Here is an 8030-nt window from a genome sequence, read left to right as displayed (position 1 = left end):
CAGGAACATAGGGATTTTCTTTTTTATTATTTACAAAGCTGCATTTAGATGTTTTAGGCTTTCAAATTAAATTTCATCTGCATATTATGTTCCCTGAGCAAGTTACAGCTATTTATTACAATATTATCCTAGGCGTTTTTCAGTGAAAAACGCCTAGGATCATATGGAATAATTAAAACGAAATGTATTTCCATATTTAAATGACTGATCATGTTTCTTCTGTCAAAAAAAGGTTGAGAGAGTAAACAATTAAACCATAACAGATGACATTGCAACAAAAATAACTTGTTTCAGAGATATATATTATCATTTGAACATTGAAATACAAACACAAACAGTGAAACAAATTCAAAGTGCAAATTAACAAAGTGCAAATTATATTAAAAGTATAAACAAAGTATTAGGAATATATAGAAAGTGCAAAAGTACAAAGAGCAAATGATCTTCAAACTATAACCAAAATATTAGAAAAATATATAAAGAGCAAAGGAAATGTATCCACATTCATCATGGTCTGGGTCGCTCAGATGTACAGCTCTGCTGATTGCCATGAACCTGTCTCTTGTCATGACAGAAGCAGGAAAGAGAACACTCAGGTGTGATCCCTTCCTCCAGTAGTCACTTACTTTTAGCAGTTTTAGAAGTGCCATAAGGCCGACATACATGAGGAATTTTACCGGCTTTCCCAAACAAACTTTTCCCCCTTAGCCTGCTCCTTTTCAGCATTTTTGTTTGTGTTCTTGCAGATGATATTTACAGCTTGGTTGTTAAAACAATTTCTAAATATTTGTGCAGGAGTATACTCCACACCAACAAAACCTTGGACTCCAGGGGCTCTTTTCGGGCAAAAGTGTGGTAGTTGTTGGGCAGTATCTGGCACCTCAGGTCCGTTCCAAACAGCTCCTGGCTCTTCTGGGGTCAGAGATGTTTTTTTCCCTTTTCCTCTTCCTCTCCCTTTCACTGTCAGGGGGGCTGGCATTGGTTTGGCCTTTTGTCTGGATGCTGCACCCTCCTGGCCGCATTCTTTTCCCTCTCGGTTTGAAGGAGGCCTACTGATGGGGACAGGGGCTTGTGCATCCCCTCTCTCATCCTCTGTACTAAAATAAAAGGGAGGAAAATATACAGATATAAATGTCTGAATTTATTTTATTTCCTTTATTGCTTTTATTTCTCCAGTGTCATCCTATCTGTTTTCTAAACACAGTCTCAACTTTTGATTTGATTCACACTTTATCCCTCTGCTAACATTACTAGTTGATGGAATCAGTAACTGAATTGTAATGCAATGAATATAATAACATTAGACCTTATAACAAACAACCAAAGAGGGCAAGCGGAATGAGGCAATACATGAAAGGTATTGCTTGACGTTTTTTTACTGAAATAAATAGTAGCCTCTATTGATAGTGAATCTTGAGCTCAGGACTTCACTTTATGACACAATTACGGCAAATGGCCATCCATTATAAAAACTCTTAGGACTAATTATTTTCGGCGTTATACAGAAACAACAACCGATAAATGCAACACAAACAATAAGAAATAAGCAAAGTTACTCACTTTTTTATCTTCGAAGGGATCAATCCCGTGATCATACTCCTCTTCCTTGCCAGTTGTCAGCTTCAGAATCTGAGGAATCCACCGCTGCATCGCTAAGCGGTCCGCCAGACCAAATAAATTCTACGGCTTCTTCCGTAGTGTAATGCCGTTTTGACGTGTGTGTGTGTGTGTGTGTGTGTGTGTGTGTGTGTGTGTGTGTGTGTGTGTGTGTGTGTGTGTGTGTGTGTGTGTGTGTGTGTGTGTGTGTGTGTGTGTGTGTGTGTGTGTGTGTGTGTGTGTATTTCTCTTACGCTGGCAGAATTACTCTTCTTTAGTATTACTCTCTCGTCTCTCTGTTTCTCTTTGTTTATCTCCCGCGGCCAAAAACATACACAGCAACCTATGTTGATTGGTCGAGAAGATGGTAGCATGGGCAGAGGTTTGCCTGGACCTTTACATTTTAAACCTATCCGGACACAGGGGGGTGGGACTTAGTCTAAAACCTTTGCTGTTTGGCTCAGACAGAGGGGCCGCGTGGGTCTCCTTGACGAATCAAGGCTGTAAAATGTGATAACGTTGCCCCGATCACGTCGGAGCCTCTGAATCCCGGAAAAGGACATAGTGATACCAGCAAAAAGCCTAGAATAGCCGCTTTACCTCACTTTTTAAATCAGATGGATAGGATTAGCGGTTAAAAAGTTATTAAGCATTTTAGAACGCTACCTCTTTGAAGCCGCGGGCGGCTCGCTCGGCCTTTAAGGGTTAAACCACAGACCTCGCGGCATTCCTCTATCCGAGATACGCCACCTACACACGGTGACAATAAGCCCATGAGCGCCGTGGTAACGCCTCATGTGGTTATCACTGCACACACCTCCACCCATCCTCTGAGCGTGTACGCGCATCATGATGAGAGGCGGAGTGAATGCAACGTGTGGAGGCCTCCTCACAGCCTTTTCGCTAGGCCCACCTTGGGTTGCCTCACGGGGCCTCCGCCCCCTCCCCCCCACCAGGAGAGGGGGGGTAAAAAGGGAGTGAGGTACTCCCGTTCGGCGTCTGCTCCATGAGAGCCGCCGAGGAAGCAGAGCGGCCTTGACGGTTAGGGAGGCAGTGTGAGGAAAATAAAAGAAGATTATTTCCCAACATGTTGGCTGAGTCATCAGTTTCAAATGTGTTTCATATATCCCCCACTCTGGCCGGTGAGCCAGCTGCCATGACCTATCGGTTAATAGCCAGCCGGGTTCGGTACAAAAGCCTGCGCTATTTAATCTATCGATTAATAAGCTGCGGAGCACAGTAATTACACCAGCTGCCTTCAATCTGCTGATTAGTAGGCAGCATGGTTCGCTGCAGGGTTCTGGTGGTTATGACTCTTCGGTTATTAAACCACAGACCTCGCGGCATTCTTCTGACCGAGATACGCCACCGATACACGGTCATAATAAGCCCAGGAGCGCAGTGTTAACGCCTCATGTGGATATTACTGCACACACCTCCATCCATCCTCTGAGCGTGTACACGTCTCATGATGCGAGGCGGAGTGATACGCAGCGTGTGGAGGCCTCCGCACAGCCCTTTCGCTCTAGGCCCACCTTGGGTTGCCTCACGGGCAGCGGCGGCGAGGGCTCTGGCGTGGCTCGTCGTCATGACAACCACAACACATCTCGAGCATGCGCGCCCGCTGTCAGTGTTTCTCGGCGTGGCAGCGCATGTGTTTGATGGACGGATGGATGCACAGGCTGATCAGCAGGGTACACCCTGCAGTTCGCCTCCCCCCCCCCACAGTTCAACGGGATACAGGTGACATGCCTAACATCCCGTGAACAGTGTCTTGCGCTCCAAGCAGAGCTACGGGAACTCCTGTTGAAAGAGGCTATTTCCAGGGTTCCCCATGAGGAAGAAAATCAGGGGTATTACTCCCGCTATTTTCTTATCCCGAAAAAGACAGGGGGAATGAGACCCATCCTCGACCGGTCAGTTTTCAACAAGGCAATAATGAAAAGGCCTTTTCACATGCTGACGGTCAAAAAGGTGCTAGTGTGTTCACCAGGGAGATTGGTTCACCTCTATAGACCTAAGGATGCATACTTCCATGTACCCATCATTCCGCAACACAGGAAATTCCTGCGGTTTTCATTCCAGGGAATAGCGTACCAGTACAACCGTCTGTCGTTCAGCTATTCCCTGGCTCCTCGTACTTTTTCAAAGTGTGTAGAGACGGCGTTGCAGCCGCTACACAGAGGAGGGATGAGTACTATTTTTACCTGGACGACCTGTGTTATGGAAATCTAAAAACCCCAATACTGTAGAGTACAAGTCAAAGTGATCAAATAAAATAAATGGTGAATCAGACAGTTGTCTTTCTGGTGATGTTTATTCGATGACTCAAACAAACATCAGATACAATAAAATATATATATATATATATATATATATATATATATATATATATATATATATATATATATATATATAGACACAGGTCTCACAGAGTATAAAATATGTCTGCGCGAGTGTGCCCAGTTCAATATGATAGCAAAGCTTATAAAGGGAGGAAAAGGGTGGGAAGGTAAGAAATCTTCACACGGTCACATTGTTATTAGACACCTGGCCTTGAGCTGTAGAAGTTCTCGTGTGACTTTGTGTGAGTCAACTCAGTAGCCAAAACAGCTCTGTGGCCTTGAAGTAGTGTAGATAGAGGCAAACAGCACATCTAACCAAATGAGAAGCATTTGGTTTAAACATATCAGGATATAATAAAATGTCCACTACATTCCCCCCTTTTGATCATACTTGATCAATAAAAAACAAATGACAGGATAGACTGATATAACACATCAATGAATATACTCCATCACTGGTTTAAGTAAACACATCACAAATATATCATAGAAAATTGGCTGTTTTTGTGGAGGACAGACTCCAATATAATGTAAGCATAAGAGGAGAGTACACTCGATTCACATGATTATATTGATTATATTGTAGTGTCGGAATCAGACTCTTCTGATTCTAGCTGGTCTATCTCACTGTGGCGCAAAGGATTGTCTTGTAATGGAATAGCAGTATACTGAACGAAAGCTAAGGATACCAGGCTGGAAAAGCCTTTCTTCAGTATTGGGATAATCAAACAGGTACAACTGATTAATAGGCCGAAAATGATTATCAGGGGTGTAACTATCCTAGCCAGCCATCCTTCCTACCCGCCCGATGTAAGTCAGGACTACCAGTCCCAGCCACCTGCGTTGGATATGTCATCCACTTTCATGTCGGCTAACACGTTGTTAAGATGCAGCACGGTGTCAGTGATGTTCTTGGTGGCGTCAGGAATGTAAGTGCAACAGGAGTCACCGATCACATGACACAGGCCACCCTTTGAGGCGAACAAAAGGTCAAGAGCAAATTGGTGCTGCATGAGCATATTCCTAGAGGCTATTATGAATGGGGGCAATGCCTGGAAGCCTTGCGTCGTCTCGTAAGTGAGGTTCTCTAGTCGAACATGTAAGGTATCTATGTTATGGGCATTGTTTACTGTACCCCACCATGGAAACAAGCCACCAAAGAATTTAGCTCTAGTGGACGTCAGCTCTCTTTTTACCTTGTGGTGGTCGGGGTGTTGGAACTCTGGGTAATGATGTGTCGTGTACATTAAGGACGTGAGGACCGTGACTGCTGGATTCAAATCCACTAGAGTGCATGTACCTATCCAGAGGGGAGCCAGAACTTGATAGAGCAGGGAATGCTACGTTGGAAAGGATTCTTCCAGGGGCAGGAATATGCGACAATACGAGATATTGTAAGCACCGTAACTGCACGTGTTCCATAGGATACGAGTACAACCAGTAGTAGTGCCTAGGAAAAAAAATAAGGTGGTGTAAGAGACGTTTTGTGGTATACTCTCTGGATACAAATGCTGTGTTTCATCCCTCTCAAATGGCTGGGGTGCACATGGCTGACCGGTTGGTACTTTGCGTATGTGATATCAACCGTATATGCACGCAAATGGGAGTTAGACTTATTACTGCATGGTGGGGGAAGCTGCCTGGCATAACGCCACTCGGTTACGCGGTCTTCCCCCTTGATGGGCCTTGTCAGAGCCATAAACGCACAGAGGTATTCAACCTGGGTCAGAGAGCGCGGACGAACTGGCACTGACATTGATGAGTCCTGGGGAAAAAGGGTGCATGCATAACATGAACCATTTTGTCCTGCGGCCTGCAAGAATGATCTCAGAGTGTGCCACCAAACGTTACCGGTGATCCCATTACTGGTCTGAACCACATCAATGTTGTTATGGTCGTTATTGCCTATGTATAGGGTTACGTTTTAGAAGTGTAGATGTACCTATGGATGTCAATATTTGTGTCAAAGGCTGTTTATCCTTTTTGGGGGTCTGAGTTTTGGGCGCGATGTCTATGTAAAATGTGCCACACGGGTCGGTGCCGGATACATACATACATACAACATAATAACCCCCGTCTGATCTCTGGGCAGCCTGTAGTTGCAACAGGACTACGGGGCTCGATGAATTGACTTTGGAGATAGACAATCTCCCTTTGATGTTTGTTTTGTCATCCCATAGGGTATAACCCCAATCGGTGTATGCGGTGGTCCATAAAACAAAAGCCCAGCCCCCCGAGCAGTGATTGGCGGTTTGACCAAAACTGCCTTCGACATAGCATATGTAGGCCTCCGCCCACCCCAGTTTCTTAGGGTCGGAGCAATGCATTTAGTCGCACGGGTCTAACTGCACTGTGCTATCTTCCCCATCCCTTAGAGTAATGTTACCAATCCCTGTCTTGATCAGCCCCTCTTCCCATGTGGTTCGCCCTGCTTTCCCCATGTACCTCTTAGATACCTCGATTTTGGCTGACCTGCTGTGTGCTGACCATGGATACATAAAATATAGAACTAGTCCTAACACAACTATCATGGCAAGTATGCAGAGGAACCATTTTGTGATTGTCCAGGCTCTCCGGTAGTATTGCTCACGGTTGCATTGTCGTTTTCCCAGGCGAGCCGTCATCACGAGGTGGGAATGCTCCATGGGGTGTGTGTGTGTATTCCCTCGGTTGATTTTGTGACACGGACAGTCAGACTCCGCACACCGGTAACACAAACGAGGAACCAGAGAGAAAATGGAACCGCTCAGCTGGCACTCGCTCGTGATACCTTGTGTGTTTTAGTGTATGTAGTGCAAGTGTGGTGCAAGTTGGTGATTAGGACACATCACTTGTTGTCATATACTTCTGTTGTGACTAGGACACGTCACTTGTTGTCATCTGTTGGTGACTAGGACACGTCACTTGTTGTCATCTGCTTCTGTTTCCCCTTTCCTGTGACTACGACCTTGCAGTGGCTGGCGTGGACCCACGTAGCTCTCTCGGCGACCTTTACCGCTGTCTGGGTGACCAGAAGCAGGTAGGGGCCAACGATTGGATTTCCAGCTCTTTCTCCGGAAATCCTTGACCAGCACGAAGTCGCCGGGTTGGAGATGGTTAAGTGGACCAGTGGCAGTCGCTAAAGTGGATGACAGGTTAACATACAACATAGCAACATAGCATCCTCACACAAAGTTGTGGAGGGAAGAGGACATCCTGGAGCCTTGAGTCCAATCTGTGGAGGAGCCCCAAAAAGGATTTCAAATGGCTGAGTTGGCTCCGTGTTCGTTCCCACATCCGCATGTACATCAGCACAATGGGCAGAGCTTGTGTCCATGACAGACCTGTGTCTGCACAGCATTTTGCTAGTTTGTTTTTGATTGTGCCGTTCCCTCTTTAGCAAAATGTGAACCGTTGTTCTAATTTAAGATGTTCTCTGATGGGCTAAACTCAATAAAATCCAGCATTAGGTGCTCAAATGAATTTTGCATAATGCAAATTAGGCATGCTTCACCCCCCTTGTGAACCACTCCTGATTTATAGCCTCTAACATCCCTCCTTTTGACACATTGTCCAACCCATGTGTCAAAAACAGCCCCAACAGCCTTCCACCGAGCCTTCTCAACTGGTGTAGCTAGCTGCTGAAGTGACGACATGTTGTCAGTGAAGGAGGAGACAGGGATTCTAACAAATGAGTGTAAGGTGCGTGAGGTGTGAGAGGAATCAGACTCTTCCTTTGCGGCTGAGTCAGCAGGTAAATTAGCAGACCCAATTTCTTAGGGAAACTGGGTCTGTACTGCTTGCAGAAATTGTCTACACTTCCAAATAGCCACAAAATCGTGCACTACCCCAAAAGCATAGCGTGAGTCAGTGTAAATAGTCACGGTTTTGCCTTCTGCAAACGTGCAGGCTTCAGTTAGTGCGATGAGCTCTGCTGCTTGTTATGAGAGGGTGACATGGGATTGGTCCGGAACGGAGTACAGCAGAATCTGAAACAACAGGAAAAACCCCACCCTGTGAAGGTAAAACTTCTGTTGTTGCAATGTTGAGGTAGAATGAAGGAGTCTGGAACCGTTGTTAGGCCAAAAGCACTGAAGAGTTTATTGATCA

At 45.4% G+C, this 8030-nt stretch overlaps 1 long non-coding RNA gene across 1 annotated transcript; it reads right to left on the bottom strand.

Moving 5' to 3' along the window:
• Positions 1 to 687: 687 nt before the first annotated feature.
• Positions 688 to 1696, bottom strand: LOC117542384. Its single transcript, XR_004568428.1, has 2 exons — positions 1561 to 1696; positions 688 to 1097 (listed from the first exon to the last, which is right to left on the bottom strand). It is a non-coding gene; the product is annotated as an uncharacterized LOC117542384 (long non-coding RNA).
• Between the last annotated feature and the right edge of the window lie 6334 nt (positions 1697 to 8030).

This window comes from Gymnodraco acuticeps, unplaced genomic scaffold (assembly GCF_902827175.1).
Source record: "Gymnodraco acuticeps unplaced genomic scaffold, fGymAcu1.1, whole genome shotgun sequence".
NCBI lineage: Eukaryota > Metazoa > Chordata > Actinopteri > Perciformes > Bathydraconidae > Gymnodraco > Gymnodraco acuticeps.
Note: the sequence above shows the minus strand (reverse complement) of the source record. Positions and strands in the feature narration are given on the sequence as shown.